Source organism: Macaca mulatta, chromosome 14, assembly GCF_049350105.2.
Source record: "Macaca mulatta isolate MMU2019108-1 chromosome 14, T2T-MMU8v2.0, whole genome shotgun sequence".
NCBI lineage: Eukaryota > Metazoa > Chordata > Mammalia > Primates > Cercopithecidae > Macaca > Macaca mulatta.
In genome coordinates this window covers 3,526,918-3,545,987 of record NC_133419.1, presented here as the reverse complement: position 1 = coordinate 3,545,987, position 19,070 = coordinate 3,526,918, and the positions used below count along the sequence as shown (strand labels likewise).

Here is a 19,070-nt window from a genome sequence, read left to right as displayed (position 1 = left end):
CGACAGAGCGAGACTCTGTCTCAAAAAAAAAAAAGAAAGAAATACACTGAACTTTGTCGCTGGTTCCCAGCACAGAGATCCTAATACCCTGAGAATTTCCTGAGTAGCAGAAGTGAGTCCCTTTTGACCCCACCGGAGCTTATGCTAATGAGGTGACTTAGGGTGGGGGCCCCGGGACTGGTCACCAGGAGCACAGGTGTCTGAGAAGGTGGGAACTTCTGGCCCTACTTGCTGAGCTCCGGAAGGTACCGGAGATTAAGCTCTATAAAAACTCTTGCACAGGCCGGGCGCGGTGGCTCACGCCTGTAATCCCAGCACTTTGGGAGGCTGAGGCAGGTGAATCACCTGAGGTCAGGAGTTCGAGACCAGCCTGACCAACATGGTGAAACCCCATCTCTACTAAAAATACAAAAATTAGCCCGCATGGTGACACGCACCTATAATCCCAGCTACTTGGGAGGCTGAGGCAGGAAAATCGCTTGAATCCGGGAGGCAGAGGTTGCAGTGAGCCAAGACTGTGCCATTGAACTCCAGCCTGGGCCATAAGAGCAAAACTCTATCTTGAAAAAAAAAATGTTAACTTTATGTTACGTGTATTTTACCTCCATAAAGGAAATAAAAAGAACCTCTCATTCTCAACGCCTCACAAGGGTTCAGGATCCACTTCATGGAGAGGAAAACACTGAAGGCAAAAGGCCAACATGTACAGGCATGCAGCGGGGACAGAAGAGCCTCCGATCTTCAGTTTTTGTCAGAAGCCACCTCCTGAGGTCCATGTGACACAGCCTGTGGGGAGTGGCTGCCGCGAGGATGGGCACACGCTCTCCTCACACGTGTGTGTACACCGTCTCCCATCCTGCCGGCTGCCTTTGCTGATGTCTGTGCCAGAAGCAATGTGACTTTAACAGATGCACCCATTCTCCTGCTGAGAAAACTGAGACCAGACCAGCAGGCACTGGCGGCAGAGCCAGGACCAGGAGGAAGCCAGGCTGGCCATTCGGTTCTTCCTGCTCAGCCTCCTCCATCCCCTCCACAAACACTGTTTGTTTGAAAGGCAGGACTGGACTGAGAGGGATGTTGCTCGGGGCCCGTCTCACCATCCACAGAACACTCCTCATTCTCCTTGTCCCCAGCTCAACGGCCAGAGAAGGCAACAAGGCAGGCTGAAATTAGCTCAGCAACAGTCACCATGCAAAATTACTCAGGAATAAAATAAAAACATGCATTATGCGTCCTGGTTGAACCATAAAATGCTGTGACCAGTAAAAGCATCAAAACCCAATGTGAGGCCAGGCGTGGTGGGTCATGCCTGTAATCCCAGCACTTTGAGAGGCCGAGGAGGCTGGCAGATCACTTGAGGTCAGGAGTTCTAGACCAGCCTGGTCAACATGGTGAAACCACATCTCTACTAAAAACATAAAAATTAGCTGGGACATGATGAAACCCCATCTCTACTAAAAATATAAAACTTAGCTGGGTGTGGTGGCATGCACCTATAGTCCCTGCTACTCCAGAGGCTGAGGTAGGAGAGTTGCTTGAACCTGGGAGGTGGAGGTTGCAGTGAGACGAGATTGCACTTGGCTTGCGCCCGGCTCCAGTAGGCAACTTACAAAACCGTGAACTAAATAAATCAGGGTCAGCAAGCAGCTGCCCACGGGCCAATTCTAGCCCAAACCTGTTTTCATAAGCAAAGTTTTACTGGAACACAGCTGTGTCCATTCCTTCCCGCATTGCCTTTGACTGTTTTTTGGGGAGACGCTGCACAGCGCACAAGCACAACATTTTTACTCCAGCCTGGGTGACAGAGTGAGACTCTGTCTCAAAACAAACCGATAAACAAAACCCAATGTGGCACCTCTATAGTTCTGTGAGGTCTTTCTGTGCCCAGAGGGCAACAGTGCAGGCAGCGGCCGGGAGGGACTTGGCGCAGGCGGGACTGCGCTGCGGGCCTGGGAGGCTGTCACAGTATCAGTCGTGCCTCCTAGATCTACCATCTTGGGAAGTCTTCTCCCACAACGACCCTGGAAACGGTCACTGTGTTCGCTCCGGCCATGTCAATAAACCCAAAGAGACAACGGCAGCAAATGTGATGCAAGTAGAAGCTGCAGACCATGGCATCCTGAAGTTCCCCCTCTTGCTGCCCTCAGGAGCCCAGAACCACCAAGTAGCCAGTGGGCAAGGAGGACTGAGTCCAGGGACTGAGCCTGGCTCTAGTGGGCAACTTGCAGAACAATGAGCTAAATAAATCAGGGTCGGCGAGTGACCGCCCATGGGCCAATTCTAGCCCAAGCCTGTTTTTATAAGTAGTTTTTACTGGAACACAGCCGTGCCCATTCATTCATGTATTGCCTTTGACTGCTTTTTTGGAGAGACACTGCCCAGCACGCAAACACAACATATTTACTATCCGGCCCTGAAATGAACAGGTGTTTCACCCTTTGTTTGGGGTGGTCTGTTATGCAGTAAAGGTTAACTAACACGACTCTCAACTTAACAGTTGCTTATTAGATAGGTGTCGTTACCTCCAACCTAAAGATCAGGAAGCCAAGGTCTACAGCGAAGGATCCAGTCACTCACCCAGGTCACATCGTGGCACTTACGGGGAGGCTCCGGCAAAGCAGGAGTTAACCCTGTCTGTCTAAACCAAAGGCCCCAAGCCCACCACAATGCAGGCTTTATGGAAGGGTCCCTAACGGAGTCACTAGCTGTACAGCCTACCCCATCTCCCCTTCCCAGGACCCCCGCCCCTTTCTCTTCAGTAAAACATGGCAGGATAAGATTTCCAACAAACAAAGGCTCATCCATGTCAGGAAAAGCCACTGAGGGCCACAAAGGCCGACAAGGATGAACACACACCACTACCCAGGCTCACGGGTAGCAGAGCAACCCAGTCACCTGGAGTTCCCACAGGATGAGGGGGGCCCCTCCCAAGGGGCTCTCCCTGTGACACACAGACTCACCTCTGTCCCCAGGCACTGCACACATGCACACATGGATTGAGGGTGGGACTGGGGGGGGGGCAAGGTTGCAGATGTCCCTTGCACAAGCTGGGGGGCTGCCGCTGGGCACCCCATCATCCTGAGTCCCTGAACCCTGTGCACTCATGAAGCCCACGTGGGAGGCTCTGCAGAGAACAGGTAGAGGCCACAGCATACCTGCTCTGCCTGTAACAGGACCTGTGTGCCAACCTGAGATCTCAACAGGCCAGTGGGCAGCCCTGACAAGACAGGCACTTAATAGACCCAACAATCCACATGTGGCACAGGTCGCATGGACACAGACGATGCAGACGTCACCACTAAAGACAGTAAGAACAGTGGCAGTACGTGGATGCATACCGTAGTCTCAGTTTTACAAAATTGCCTTATTTAATGCTCACAGTTACCAGAAATATGTTAGTACACCCGTTTCACGGATAAGAAAACCAAGGCCTAGAGAGGCCAACTGGGCTGTCCAAGGTCACACAGCAGCACGGCAGAGCTGCTCTGCACTGCAATGTACCACTTACTACAGCAAGGAAAATGAACCCAACACTCCCCAAAGCCCAGAGATGTCGGGGTAAGAGCGGAGAGGCCAGAGGCCCCTCCTGGCCAGTGCTATGCTCCCTCTGTGGCCCAAATTCTCCAGGCAGATCACCCGTCACCACGGCCTAGAGAACAGGGTGCTGAAACACGGTGACACTCAACTCTGCTAGGCAAATGCACCGTCTACGGCCAGAGCTTGCTGGAGTCAATCAGCAGAAGTGTTAAAGAGCTGGGGCCCTCTGTGTCTTCTCTGTCCCCACGCTGACTGCACCTGCTGCAGAGGACTCTCCCCAGAAGAGGGGCTGTCCAGACACAGAGTCACAGGGACAGACTTCATTCATGGGAAGGTCCAACTCACGGTTTCACAAGCATTTTGTTCACAAACACCCAGGAGGCTTGAGGAAGGACTGACTGTCAACATGTCAACAGATGACCAGGAGGGGCCGCCAGGCAGGCCAAGAGGGAGGACTCACTGGAGTGAAGGAGACTAAATGCTCCCGTCCCTTTCCATTCTACTACATGGGTAATGTGCTACGTGGGTTCAAAGCCCCAGCCAATGCACCTCTCTGGAGCTCAGTTTCCCCTTCTGTGAAATGGGCATTAAAATACTCCCAGACAGCAACTGGTGATTCCATGAGACCATATGCACGAAGCTCCTGGCACACAGCAGGTACTGAAATGGCCTCCAACAATGTCTGCAGATAATACATTAACGATAATGATGATGACTGACTGACTGAGCTACCTACAAAGATACAGGTCACTCTATGTTATTACTGCATTGTTAATGGTCAATTTTTTTCTTTTTTGAGACAGGGCCTCACTATGCTGCCCAGCCTGGAGTGTACTGGCACCATCTCAGCTCACAGCAGCCTCAACCTTTCCAGGCTCAGTGATCCTTCCACATCAGCCTCCCGAGAAGCTGGGGCTACAGGCACACACCACAATGCCCAGCTAATATTTGTTTTTTGTTTTGTTTTGTTTTCTAGAGACAGGGTTTCACCATACTGCCCAGGCTGGTCTCAAACTGCTCTTAAGCAAGCCACCTACCCACATCGGCCTCCCAGAGTGGTGGGACTACAGGCAAGAGCCACCGCACCTGACCAAGAAGTCATTTTTGCCTCTACATGTGGAGTGTCCTGCAGCTGGCGGGCTGGTCTGTTATCTCGGGGGCATTTCCTTTCGTTCAGAAAATCACCCACCCCACCCCAGGCCACTGAGCCCACCAGGCACAGGCTACATCTCGCAGGGCATCTGCCAGGTGTCTCAAGCAACTGCACATCCCTGGGAGCTGGGCAAACACTCAGTGGTGGCCAGAAAGCCATCTGAAGATCCAAGGGCCTCCGTGAATGTTCAATAGTAATATGATATTAATTCTAGACTGCTAGAATTAGTAATATGACACTAATAGTAATAATTACTAACAGTAATATGATACTTTTAGACTGCTAAAATTAGTAATATGATACTAATAGTAATAATTACTAACAGTAATATGATACTTTTAGACTGCTAAAATTAGTGATATGATTCTAATGGTAATAATTACTAACAGTAATATGATACTAATTCTAGACTGCTAAAATTAGTAATATGACACCAATAGTAATAATTACTAACAGTAATATGATACTAATTCTAGACTGCTAAAATTAGTAATATGATACTAATAGTAATAATTACTAACAGTAATATGATACTAATTCTAGACTGCTAAAATTAGTAATATGATTCTAATGGTAATAATTACTAACAATAATATGATACTAATTCTAGACTGCTAAAATTAGTAATATGATTCTAATGGTAATAATTACTAACAGTAATATGATACTAATTCTAGACTGCTAAAATTAGTAATATGATTCTAATAGTAATAATTACTAACAGAAATATGATACTAATTCTAGACTGCTTCTGGTAAGAACCTCGTTCTTCTGGAGAATGAACTCCAGAAGCTATTTAACCAGGCTTGGTCTATGAAGAGCCTGCCACAGGGTACTGGGAGGCTTATCAGCACGGGGATTCTCTGATCCAGCATAAAACCTGCTGCAGGACCCAGACGCGGTGCATCTTCTCCCAAGTTCCATTGTTCTCCAAGAGGTTTGGACCTGGACTGTCCAGAGCCAGCAGTGCAGAACCCTGATTAATTCTCAGTGAGCTCTGGGGTCCTGCCCACACTCAGGTCTCTCTGAGTGACAAGCCGTGACAAGCTGTCCTAGCCCATCCTCTCTCCCTAGCCCCTCTCCTGTTCCTCCAACGAGAGTCTTGGCTGCTAACTCAAAGGAAGCATGTCAGCAGGAAGGCAACTCCGTCCGAGGGTGAGAAGGTGGCGGTGGAAGCAGGGCCACTGCAGGGCAGGGGGCCAAGCAAGAAGGGGCAGACCCCAGCCCCTGGAGAAGGAAGGTTACAAATCCATGCTGCCCCATAGCAATATAATTGGAATCACAAATGTAATTTTAAATTTCCTAGGAGCCACGTCAAAAAAATAAAATGGGCTGGGCATGTTGGCTCATGCCCATAAACACCAATACTTTGGGAGGCTGAGGTGGGAGGATCGCTTGAGCTCAGGAGTTTGAGGCCAGCCTGGGCAACATAGGGAGCCCCTTCCAAAAAAAAAAATAGCCAGGTGTGGTGCTGTGCACCTGTAGTCTGTGCGTCTGTGGTCCCAGCTCCTCGGGAGGCTGAGGTGAGAGGATTGCTTGAGCCAGGGAGATCCACTCAGAAAATGGAAAGCTGAGTGGTGGATGAACCGGAACTGGGAGAAGCTTTGTATGAATCAGAGAAAATGCAAGTTAAAAGGAGACACCATTTCCCACCCATTAGACTGGCAAATATCAGGCAACACCAAGTCTTGCTGAGGAGGAGGGGTCCAGGGAGTCCCCACACCATGCGGGTGGGATTGTAACTTGGTACAACCCCCGAGAGAGCAATTTGAGAACACTGGCAAAAGTTAGCTCTGTGCATGGTGAAAGCTCCGGGGTAGGCAACTTCTCGTCTAAGGAGGTATCCAGGGAAGCCCCGGCAGGCCCTGCGGAGAAGAATGTTTCCTGCAGCATGGTCTGAAAGAACAAGATCCTGAAAACAACCCAAATGTCAACAGGAAGAGAAAGAATAAAATGGGGTTAACCATTCCATAGAATGTATAAACCGAGCTACATGATCAACTCAGGGTGGATTTTTTAAAGTGGCTATTAAGAAAACTTCAAGGCAAAGCTTTCAGGGAGTGGGAAGTACCTGGACACCCCGCTTTTCCCGCCCCACACAGGCGACCCAAGGCCCCATGAGACAAACAAATACGTACCTTCGCCAGCAACTGCACATGAGATCGACATATGACCCATTGCACAATCAGCCCACATTTAAGATCATGAGGCAACCGGAAAGCATCTAATCAGTTCATCAGCTACATTTTGCAGGAGACACTCTCTCCCCTGCTACTGTCTCTGGTCCCTGTCTTTCTTGGTCCTACCCTAGGCTAGGGTTGAACCCACAAAGATCAGACATCCCCAGTAGGTTCCCAGGGAGTAGGTTCCCAGGGAGCAGCACCTTGCCTCACTGGAAGACACCGGACATGGGAAAAAGTCTGTCCCACAATTTCTCCCACACTCAGGGTCACCCCTGCTTTCTCCTGAGACCCACGAAGAAAGGTGGGGCCTCCTTCTCTGAGACACCAGCCTGGGCTGGAGCGAGTGGGTAAAAGACCTCAGCTTTAGTATCTCAAGACCGGATGGGCCTGGGGCTGGACACTGCTTTAGAAGGTGTTTTCTGAAAGCAAGGACTCAAGATATTTCCATGCCCACGTTCGCAGTAGCATCATGCACAACAGCCAAAGGGTGACGCCACCCAGGTCCCCATGGATGGACGACTGTATAAACAAAATGTGGTCCATCCACACAACGGAATATTACTCAGCCACAAAAAGGAAGGAAATTCTGACACACGCTACAACATGGATGAGGCTTGAGAACATTATGCGGAGTGAATTAAGCCAGACTCAAAAAGATAAACACTGCATGATTCCACTTGGATGAGGTCCCTACAGAAGCCAAAGAGACAGGAAACAGACTGGTGGTCACTAGGGGCTGGGAGAAGGGGGATGGTTTGCTAGTGATTAGTGGGGAAGTAGTTTCAGTTTTGCAAGCTGAAGAGTTCTACAGGTAGATGGTGACGATGGCGGCACAGCAAGGTGAGTGTCCTTAATGCCTCGGAACTACACACCTAAAAATGGTGAAAAGGGTACCCTTCTATGTTACAGGTATTTTTGCATGATTTATAAAATGTGCATTGGGAAAAAAAGTGCTCTCATATCAATTTCCACTGAACCCCTCCTCTATCACGCATCGCTTCCTTCACCTCCTTTAAGTGTTTGCTCAAGGACCACTTCCTCAGTGCGGCCCGCACCGACCGCCCTGCTAAAACAGCAGCCCCTTTGGCTCCCAGTCCCCACCAGCAAGCTCTCCTTTCCTCCCGCACGGCATCACTGCTTCTTTATGATCTCCCTTAATTATTGTTTGCTCCCCGGTGAGGGTGTCAACCCTACAGGGGCAGAAATATTTGTCTGGTTCACTGTTGTATCCCAGAGTCTAGAGCAGCCTAGCAGATATCTGCAGCACACGCCACAAAAGACGGCAGAATACGCATTCTTCTCAAGGGCACATGGAACATTCTCCAGGAGAGGCCTCATGCCCGGCCATAAAACAGCCTCATTAAACATCAGCAAGACTGAAATTATACAAATAATGTTCTCCAACCACGATGGAATGAAATTTGAAATCCATTTTACAAATGCACAAATATGTGGAAATTAAACAACACACAAACAGCCAATGGGTCAAAGAATAAACGACAGGGAAATTGGAAAACACTTTGAAACGAGTGAAAAAGAAGACAAAACATATCAAAACTTATGGAATACAATTAAAGCAGTACTTAAAGGAAATTCAGATCTGTAAATGTCTCTATTAAAAAGAAGAAAAATCTCAAATCAGAAACCAAAACCTTCCACCTTGTGAAAGTCAGAAAAAGAATGGGAAACTGAAACTGAGCAAGCAGAAGGAAGGAAATAATAAAGGTTAGGGCTGAAGTTAATGAAATCTAGGCTAGAAAAACAATAAAGAAAATCAATAAAACTATAAGTTGGTTATTTGAAGAGATCAACAAAATTGACAAACCTTAGCTGGAATGATCAAGAAAAGAAGGGAAGACTCAAATCATCAAACTCAGAAATGAAAGAAGGGACATTATTACCAACTTACAGACTTAAAAGGAATCAGGCCGGGCTCAGTGGCTCGTGCCTGTCATCCCAGCACTTTGGGAGGCCGAGGCAGGCGGATCACGAGGTCCGGAGATCAAGACCATCCTGGCTAACACAGTGAAACCCCGTCTCTACTAAAGATACAAAAAAAATTAGCCAGGCCTGGTGGCAGATGCCTGTAGTCCCAGCTACTCAGGAGGCTGAGTCAGGAGAATGACGTAAGCCCAGGAGGTGGAGCTTGCAGTGAGCCAAGATCGCACCACTGCACTCCAGCCTGGGCAACAGAGCAAGACTCTATCTCAAAAATAATAATAATGAGATGGTGCTACAAACAGCTACACAGCAACCGAATCAGAGAAACTCACTTGAAGTGGACACATTTCTGATGGGACACAAACTAACAAACTTGACTCAAGAAGAAACAGAAAATCTAAAAAGACCTATGACAAGTAGAGATCCAATTAATAATTTTAAAAGTTTTCACAAAGAAACGCCTACGCCCAGATGGCTTTATTGGTGAATTCTATCAAACATTTAAAGAAGAATGAAGGCCAATTTTGCATAAACTTTTCAGAAAAAAAATGGAAGACAATGCTTCCCAAGTCATCTTACAAGGCCAATATTACTCTGATACCAAAACTAGACTTCACAAGAAAACTACAGGCTTCCTCTGGCAGCCAAACACCTACAAAGTCCTCTTCGCTCTCCTGTCTACACTTGCAAGCCTGCCTCACTCTACGAATTGGCCAGGCTGCTCTCCCAGAGTCTCCTAAGTCACCTCAGGCTCTGCCAGCCTCCTTGACCCCACAGCCTGGAAGGTGACCCTGCATGCTTCCAACATCCTAGACTCCACAATCAGAAGGCCTGCCCCTGGGGTGGGAACCACCTGGTGCTGTCTGAAGCCCCCAACTAAACTCCACAGAAATATCCTGAACGACAAGGGACATGTAACATTCAAAGCATCCCCTGGACCACATGGCAAAGCCAGCTTTCAAACCAGACCCGTGCACTGACAAGGTGGATCCCATGCTCCTCCCAGAGGCTCTCAGCGTGCAGCCCCAGGAACCAGCCTATTCGAGAGATCTATGAAGTCAAACCATTCTCATCATAACACTGAGATGTGAGCTGCTTTTTCAAGCTCATCCTCTCCCAAGTGCACAACGGAAGCTACAGAACGTGTGATATTGCAACTAGCTGACTGCAGGAGCAGATACGGGAACCCAGCTGTCTTCCATTAAACCTGACAGCAAAAAGACTGCAAAAATGTTAAACAATGTCACTCTTCTCACCAAGTCTTTTTTGTTGTTGTAGAGATGGACTCTCACTCTGTTGCCCAGGCTAGAATGCAGTGGTGCAATCTTGGCTCACTGCAACCTCTGCCTCCTGGGTTCAAGTGATTCTTGTGCCTCAGCCTCCTGAGTAGCTGGGACTCCAAGTGTGCCCCACTGTGCCTGGCTAATTTTTGTATTTTTAGTGGAGATGGGGTTTCACCATTTTGGCTAGGCTGGTCTTGAACTCCTGACCTCAAGTGATCCACCCGCCTCAGCCTCCCAAAGTGCTGGGATTACAGGTGTGAGCCACTGCACTATTTTTTTTTCTCACTCTGTCACCCAGGCTAGAGTACAGTGGCGTGATCACAGCTCACTGCAACATCAACCTCTCAGGCTCAGGTAATCCTCCCACCTCAGCCTCCTGAGTAGCTGGGACCACAGATGCGTGCCACTACACCTGGCTAATTTTTTTATTTTTTGTAGAGACAGGGTCTCATTATATTGCCTAGGCTGGTCTCAAATTGCTGGCCTTAAGCAATCCTCCTGCCTTGGCCTCCCAAAGTGCTGGGATTACAGGCCTGAGCCACCTCAACCAGCCTCACCAAATGTTTTTCTTGTTTTGAAAAGAGTTGTTTTTCATAAAAACACATTATTTATACCAACATGTAATGAGTTTATTACTATTTTTAAATGCATTAATAAATATTTTTAAATTCTAACAGCATAACAATAGATTAGTGCTCATACACAGCAAGCTTCTGGGTCCTTCAACATTCTAAGAGAGCAAAAAAGGTTCCTTAAGCTAAAAGTCTGACAACCACTGTGCTACCTCATCTGCTTTACCTGAAAGCGAACAGAAAGATAAACTGGCGTGCCACCTAGGAGGCGACCTGGAGGCTGGAGAAGCGAGCGGTGCCTTCCTCTGCACAGTGCAGTGGGCAGCCGCCTGGTGTGGATCCCAGCTGGGCCACAAGACCTTCGGCAAGTTCAGCCACTGGAGCTGAATGACCCTCGAGGGAGGGAAAGTCCAGAACCAGGATGAGGGGCCGTAGCAACGCCATCCGGTCAGTATCTTCCCCTGCCAACGTCCCCTGGTCCATGCTTGGTGCCACTGAAGGACCTTGAAATGCAGATAGGAGCAAGACGTGGTGCCTTTCCTGGGGACCTGTCCATGTGGTGAGGAGGGGTCAGACAGGAGCCAGCTGGCCCAGGGGCAAACGCCTCTGGTTTGCAGGCCCCTGCACGGGAATGGGGGAGCAGAGCAGATTCTTCAAATTCCAGGGACATTTGTGGGGGGCGGCAGGAAAAACATGGACAGGAACGGCTGAGCCCTATGCTCTCAGGGGTACAAATGAGGGCGTGGAAGCATCCCCCTCCCCTCCCCAAGAAGCCTGCCTTCTCCCCAGGGAAGGAATCCAGGGCAGGATTTTCAGGAAAGACAGGCGCAGAGGCTCATTTCCCACTGCCCAGGAGCCCGGAAGTCTGTGTCAGCTCCAGGCCTGGAAACCCAGGATGCCCTGCACCCCATTCCCTGGCCCTAAGCCTCCCAGGACCCACCCCAGTGGACCAGGGACCAGGCTGCCAGCTGTCCAGACTCTCGGCCATTCCCCCTCCCACCTCGACTCTAGGTGCTGACTCTGGATTCTCCTCGAGAAGCGGAGGGGCCTGATGAGCCAGAGTGAGGAGGACGTGGGGCAGGACACCCCCAAGTCTGCAGGGAGGTAGCAAAGCCTGGCAGTATCCAGAGCACACTGCGGGTATCACCTGTCACTGCCTTCACATTGGTATCATTACTCTCCCCAGGTAAGAATCACCTGCAGGACCCCGAGTGCAGGTGTAATCTTGTGAACCAAGATCTTTTCCCTTACAGAGGTCCCTTTCAAACTGAGGTGCAAGGACCCTTTCCAAGTGGACCCAGCTCAGTCTAAAGGGTAGCCAAGTCTTTCCTGAAATTGCTCAGTGGAGAGAGGCCTTGGGTCCCCCTGCCCACCTCCCCTCCCCAACACCCCAGGAGCTCTTTTACATAAGAGAGGCACTGCTATCCCCCAGAAGCTGGTGAGATGGCGGTGCAGCCCCAGAAGAGCCCTCCTGATACCAAACAAAAGGGCTAATGCAACTAGGGCTTCAATTAAAACACCAAAAACACCCACTGCCTTCTCAGAGATGCAGCTCCAGTAACAGCTCCCCTTTTCCATTTCTAAAAATCTGTAATATATTTATAGTTTTTGACCAACTGTGCCCCAGCAATGACTGTACAGCTTTTTTCAATTCAGAAGTAATTTTTTTAAATACTTAGCAACTTCAGGTCACGGGAAATTTTATGAAAGTCAATTTATGTATATTTTTCATGCAGAGAAGTATGCTAAGTTGATTAATAAAAGACCCATGAGCATAAAAGTCTATTACATTAGGATAAAATTCTTTGGGGGAAGTGGCTGTATAAATTCAAGAAGAGAAAAGAACGATGAAAATGTCCTAAAGCTCACTTACGTATCTGTCAAGGAAAAGTGGATGTGAGTCACGATGGGTTTATATTACAGTGAGTAAAGAGTTAGGCAACAGTTCCTTTTAAAATATTGATATTTGCCCTCACAGAGGTACCGTAGCCTTTACAAATATTTAAACCTATGAAGAAAAATTTTAGATGTTGACTTTAAAATGTGTAAGAAGCCTGGTAAATGATGAATGGCATAATCTGAACGTTTGCTGGCAATTCTTTCAGCTTTGCTGGATATTTGAATTTTTCATAAGAAATTGTTGCAGAGAACAAGCAACAATTGAGAGAACAAGCTGTTTTTTTAAAACACTTTTAGGGAGGGACAAAAAAAAATGCAAGAAGCGGGCCCCAGCCCAGCAGGGCCAAGGCAGGGTTTATGACCTCAAATGCACACCTCCTGGGGGGGGGTCTCTGGCGAGGCCTTTCTAAGTCCAGCAACTCAGGGCTGCTCCAGCTGATCTTCCTCTTCCTCTGGGGGGCTCCCGTGCTGCCTTTCTGCCGCATCAGAATTTCTAGGACGGGGAGCTAGGAGCCCTTCCACACTCCACCATTTCGAATCTGCAGCCTCAGATTGGGAGTTTGTGGCCTAATTCCATTCACACACCCCTCACTGAGCTAACCCCAGAGTAGCTACCACACCCAGCAAGGACAATTTTCAAACACCGTCCCCAGTCACGCTCTGGTGCAGTGCCGGGTTCAGCAATGACATCTGGCAGCCAATCGGGGAGCCCAGCATGTCCCTGCTGCTGCCCGCTAACTCCTGGCAGCCCCACAGGCTTTTAAGAGCTTAATCTCCCAGGGAGCGAGCTGCATTTCAACCAGTCCCTCCCTGAAGGTCCATCCCCAGGGTACGTGCATCTAGAGAGACCCAGTCTATGGTCCCTAAACCCAAGGCAGGCTCTGGGTACTGGGCATGGGCCCATCTTCCCATACCCTGCAAAGAACGGAAACCCTCGAATGCAGGAAAGGCTTGCATCAGAAGCACCTGTACCCCGAAGCCCAGCGTCCGTACTGGAGCCACGGCCAATGAGACAGCCGTCCATCAGCAGCATCAAACCAGTCCTTGAATCTGCTTTCCACAATGCAAAACGTGGAGCACATCAAGAAGTCTAATGAGAAACTGGTTTTCACCTGCTGACCGCAGCGCTATTTCACAGCACGGGAACGAGAAGACTAATTTTCTAACCGCTGCCTAGCAGCTTTCTCCAGCTGGGTAGTGTGCATTTAACCACGGGGCGGTGCGGGGTCAAGGGCTCCCCTACCCGCTAGCTGTGTGGGCTAAGGCAAGCGGCTTCACTCCTCTGAGCTTCAAGCTCCTGATCTGTGAAATGGGAATCGTAATGAATCGGAGCTGCCTCCTTGGACTTCTGTGAGATTTACTGAGGGAATAAATAGCAAGAGTATGGCACTAATGCCAACCAAAAGGAAAATGTTCGGTGAGAGTCTCACTATGCACACTGCAGCTGCTGACATTATTGTGACTAGCGTGTGGCTCTGTCCCCACCCCGGGAACAAGGACTGGATCGTTCTGCCAAGGGCCCATGTTCAGTCCCAGGAGGACACAAACAACCCGGGCCTCTTCCAAGGGTTTGTATAGCCCCACCCCACGCTGGGTTGGGGACCCCTTCTATGCCCTACAGCACTCAATGGTCAGCTCCATCACAAGCCCTGTCACAACACGGACTAACTGGACTGTCCAGTCACGCCTCTTCCTCCCCATTATCCTAGAAGCTCCCTGAGGCAGCCCTTGCGGCCAGTCCAGGCTTGGATGCGGCAGCAGGCCCTCAGATGATTATTCATGCGGAAACAAACAAATACACCCTATTTATCCTCTGACCATCAGAGAATGACAGGCCTCTCATTTTGGGTGGGAGGTTAGGTGCAGTGGCCAAGTCACAAAGGTCACTCAGCCCTGGGGGGCTGCAGGCTCCAGGCCCTGCACTAATATGCTCACGGCCTCTCAATAAGTGGTTCATTCTCCCGGTGCCCAGGCCAGTGGCGAGGGGTGGGGGACTCCAGAGATGGAGAAGACCCGCCTTCGTCTGGAGCTATCCTCCCTTCTCCTTCCCTTTCTTCCAGATTCCCCAGTCTATAGACACGGAGAGGGTCAAGAATTTTGCTGGAGGTCATGTGAAGGCAAGAAGATCTAAAGGGTCCCTCCCTGGGGCTCACAGTCCTAGTTACAGGACAACTGGAAGCTCCTGAAGAGGCTGTGCGAATCCATTTCCAGTTTTTCTCAGCCACACCCTCCCTGCTGCCCTAAGACTCCAGGTACAACAGCCCCAGGTGAAAGCTCCAGCTTGAGTTTACAAAGCAGGAGGCTGGAATTGCAGGCAGGTGAGACCTCAGGTGTCCAGGCCCAGAACTCCTTTAGAGTAGGAGGCACGACCTCAGGCCCCGCAGCAACTCCCAAGCTGAGCCCCACTTTAGAAAAGTCCTCATCCCTCATCAGGACTGACCCTCTCTCATCAGGACAGAACTCTCTCATCTGCAACTCTGTTACGTATTTGGAAATAAGGCAAGTATGCTAAAGCACTGCCTTCCCATAAAAAGCCATTTTTAGGAGTGTGTTCCTGTATACTGATCAATTTCCAGTCCGTTTTTCTCTCCCATCTTTTTCCTCTTCACTAATGATATACAAAATGCAATGCAGTCTCAGAATCCCTTTACCTTCCTCTGGGCAGCGCTCACATCTGATATCACCCGGTAGACCCTGGCCTAGACCAAGACCCCTAGAAGCCAGCATGGGCCCAGCATGGGCCCTAAGCACCCGAATGAAGAAATGAATGAATGAAAAATCTCCTTGAAACTCACCCAAATAGGAATAGGGCTTTCTATAGCAGACTGTACTTGGAGACAGTACGCAGAAAAGATCCCCCACACAGACCACAACCCTCCCGTGGGGTGGGGGGTAATCTAATTTGTTAAAAGCAGCCAAGTGCTGTCAACCGAGGCCTCTGGGATCATCTTTATGGGCGAAATCACCCACTCTTAAAGAGCTACCTTTGATACCTGAATTCCAACCTCCTTCCAAAGGCACCCAAAGCACCACCAAGCTTTCCACCCAATTTTCCTTCCAGGAAAACCAGGAATTCCTGGGTGTGATAATGGAATCAGAGGCCTTAGACAGTGCTTCCCAGGAGCTGGATCATGTAGGCACTCACTGGGACACCCAGATTCCTATCAGGACAAGGGTCTTCCTCAAACCCCCTTAGAGGACAGCGATATCCGGCATAGAAACCCACAGCTCCCACCTACCAATCCCCCTCTTAGAGCGGCCACAACGGCTTTCCCCAAGAATTAACACTGAACCCAGACGGGGGCCAAGCTCACTCCACTCTCGCAGGCTCAACCCTGTTAGGAACCTCAACCTTGTTTCCAACCCACAAGTAGTTGGAAAACTCCAAAAGCAATCGGCCCAGAGGCTGTTCTGGACCTGCTGAAACCGCTGGGGCGCCGGGCTCGGTGCCTAGTGCGTAGTAGGGCGTCACTAATTATGGGATGCGGACCGCAGGGCACCCGGCTGAAGGCTGAATCTGTTAGGTCCTTTTCCAGGGGCGCAGAACTTCCCCGTAGCTGGGTCTGCAAAACCGAGGTTCACATCCCAGGTAGAGATCAAATCGCCCTCCCACACCGGGGGACTTCCGAAATTACCTCTCTGGATCTGGCAGCTTAATTAGCTGATTGGCCTCATTAACGTTCGAACTTGAGTTTCAAACGAAAAAAGAGGTCACGCAACTATCCAATTTACTACCCTGAATTTCCATCCGAAAACCACTTTATTTTCGGATGGCCTCTGAGGACGCCCAGGCCTTTGCCCGCAGCTGCCAGCCCCCGAGGGCCCTACGTACTTTAGCCTGACCCCCCCCCCCACGCCCCCCACCTGCCTGGCCCGAGCGCCTTCTCAGTTCCAGGCGCCCCGAGCCCCTTTAAAAGCTCAGTTGCGAAAACCCACGGTCACCCGCACCATCCTTCCTCCCTCTGGGTGCTCCAGCCCCACGGAAAGGCAAGCCTCGCCCACGCGCTCACCCACCTCAAGCAGGGTGTCCGCAAGCAGACCCGCCTGGAGGGCGCCGCGCTGCACCCCCACCCCAAGCCCCAGAACCCGGGCGGGGAGGTCCACCCCAGCCCCCGCATCCCCCCGAACCCGGGCGGCGAGGCCCGCTGCGGTGGTCGCACCTGCTGGCTCAGTCCGGCTGCCCCAGCCCAGGTGGCGAGTGCGCTGTCGGCGTCTCCGGGAGCGCTCCCCACGCCTGGCGCCCCGGGCCGGGGCCACCCGGTGCAGGCGCCTGGGCCGCGGGCTGCGCGGGCGGAGCTGCCCGGCCGCCGGGGAGGAGGGATGCCCGGGCGAAAGTTGCCAGGGAAACTTGATCAACTCGAGCGCGCCGGTGCCAGCTTCCTGCATAATTCACGGACGGTGGCGGCCGGGCTGCGCCCGCCGGGTCTCCCTATCCCAGTTGGTGAGCACGGCGGGCCGGGGTCGGGCACCCGGCTGTGGCTCAGCGCGACCCCGGGACCTGGGCGCCCGACCCGCCACCCCCGGGCCCGCACCAGGCGCGCCGGCCCCGGCCTCTCCGCGACAGCTGCTGCTGCCGCCGCGCGCGCCTGAATGGGAGCTCTGAGTGCAGGGCCAGGGTGACCGCAGCGGGGTCTCGGGGGACCTGGCGGCCACGGTTCGGGTCTCCGCCCCCGCGCGCCACCTGGCGGCCCCGAGCCAGCTCCTCCGCTGGGCTCCCTGGCCCGGGTGCTAGGGCTGGCGGTCGGCGACCTGGGGCAAGGAGACCACGGGAGCGCGGCGGAGGTCGCGCCACACGCGCTGTTCCAGAGGAAGGGGCTGGACGCGCCAGAGACTACCGGGTCCGTGCACGCAGGGACAAAGCGGGGGCTCCTTCCTGCGCTCTGAGCCCACGCCGCTTCCAAAGCTTTCGACACCGGCCCCTGCCCGGGAAGAAAGGCACGCGGGGGGAGGAGCTCTCTACGGAAAATCGACCCCCACCTGGACACGCGGCTCCCTCCCCTCAGCGCCCACCTCTCCAGCCTCTCTGGGTCTAGGACTGCGCTTACCCGGTAGCGGGTGCTCCGGGAATCGAGACGCACCCAAAATGCCGTCAGTGAGCAAGGTGGGGTGCCCAAGGGCCACCTTCCGTCCTCCCCGGCCCGCGCCCTGCGTCCCTAGCCGCCGCCTCACCTGGCTCGGCGAGTCGGGGGCGGGTCCGAGCCCCCCGGGAGCGTCGGCGTCCGCGCACACCTGGCTCGGCCGCTGGAAGCCGAGCGGCGCCGCGCCCAGCCCCGCCGGAGCGCGGGAGCCGCCACCGCCGCTCAGGTGCAGGGGGTGGGGAAGGACCCGGCCCCGCCCGGCACGGGCGCTGGCTCCGGCGAGGGTGGGGGAGGGGCCCTCTCGCCGCCAAAAGGACGCGTACGGCCCAGGACCCGCGGGCCACCCGCCCTGGATCCCCGCCCCCGCCCCCGCTCCCGCCCGCGGCTGCGGCTCGGGCGCGCGCGTGGGGTCTGTTGTGGCAACCCCGGGAGACCGCGGGGCGCCCTGGCCGCCTCCGCCCCGCCCCGGGCTGCATGGCTCACGCACCTCCCCCTCCCCGGCCAAAGCCGGCGGACGAGAAAGTCCCTGAATTTTGTAAAGTCCGGTTGGGTCTGCACGATTATCCCGAACGCAGCTGGCTCCCGCTACAGAGTATTTATAATAATAGGATTCGGAAATAGAGGCCGCCTGCACATCAAAACGTTTGCAGAGCAAATGAAAACTTTGTACCCAGGTAATAACGCCAGCGTCTGCTGCCCAGGCCACCAGGTCTGGGGCGCCTTCCGCCCAGGGGTGCACAACGGTGTCTCCGCCAGCTGCCCTCCAAGCCAAAAACAGCCAGGGGGTGGGGTGGGGGGAGCAAAAGCCAACGGCTCGGGTGAATCCCAGAGGTCAAAGGCACCCTCCGGAGACTCCCAGGAATCCTGTTATTATCCAGGACTCCGGATTGCTAGGTTTGCGGAAGCCCGAAGGGGCGGATCCTGAGCTTGGAGCTGTGGCCGATGTGTGAGCTAGATTTTCTCAAGGCCTTGATCATTCACTAGGAATCTCCCCCAGTACAAGCTGCGTGTTTCTGAGTAAGCTCTTGAGGTCTCTCTGTTCTGGGTTTTCCAGTATTCTGGAAGGGGTGGGTAAGGATCAGAGTCCAGGCTGTGAAGTAGAACAACTGTCTCCAGAACCCTGGAGCATGGCATTATGCAAACCCAAAACTGTGCCCCCCACATAGAGAGACAGAGAGAGAGAGAGAGAGAGTGTGTGTGTGTGTGTGTGTGTAAGTCAGTCTATCTTACAGGACATGCCTGAGAGGTTTGCATGGGCTGGTGACTTCAACATACCAAAGGCAAAGTTAAATATTTGCTCTAGATACTTTTTTTTCCTGCTTGCATAATTGTCCCACATTTCAAAGAAATCTTTAAAAGCACTTAGGTTAAAAAAAAAAAAAAAAAAGTTGTGTTTTGGGCCTGCCTGAATATTTCAGGACACA

At 52.0% G+C, this 19,070-nt stretch overlaps 1 protein-coding gene across 15 annotated transcripts in view; it reads right to left on the bottom strand.

The window, feature by feature from the left end:
* Positions 1-18,518, bottom strand: part of SHANK2 (SH3 and multiple ankyrin repeat domains 2) — a 671,410-nt gene extending 652,892 nt beyond the window's left edge. For 6 of the 15 annotated variants that reach the window (XM_077961762.1, XM_077961765.1, XM_077961776.1 and 3 more), the window contains exon 1: positions 17,738-17,997. The gene's annotated coding sequence lies outside the window, so the exon portion shown is untranslated. Of the gene's footprint in view, positions 1-8,782; positions 8,916-16,728; positions 17,187-17,613 lie in introns of those variants that run through there. The other 9 variants (XM_077961777.1, XM_077961767.1, XM_077961768.1 and 6 more) reach the window with 8 other exon arrangements.
* Positions 18,519-19,070: the final 552 nt, after the last annotated feature.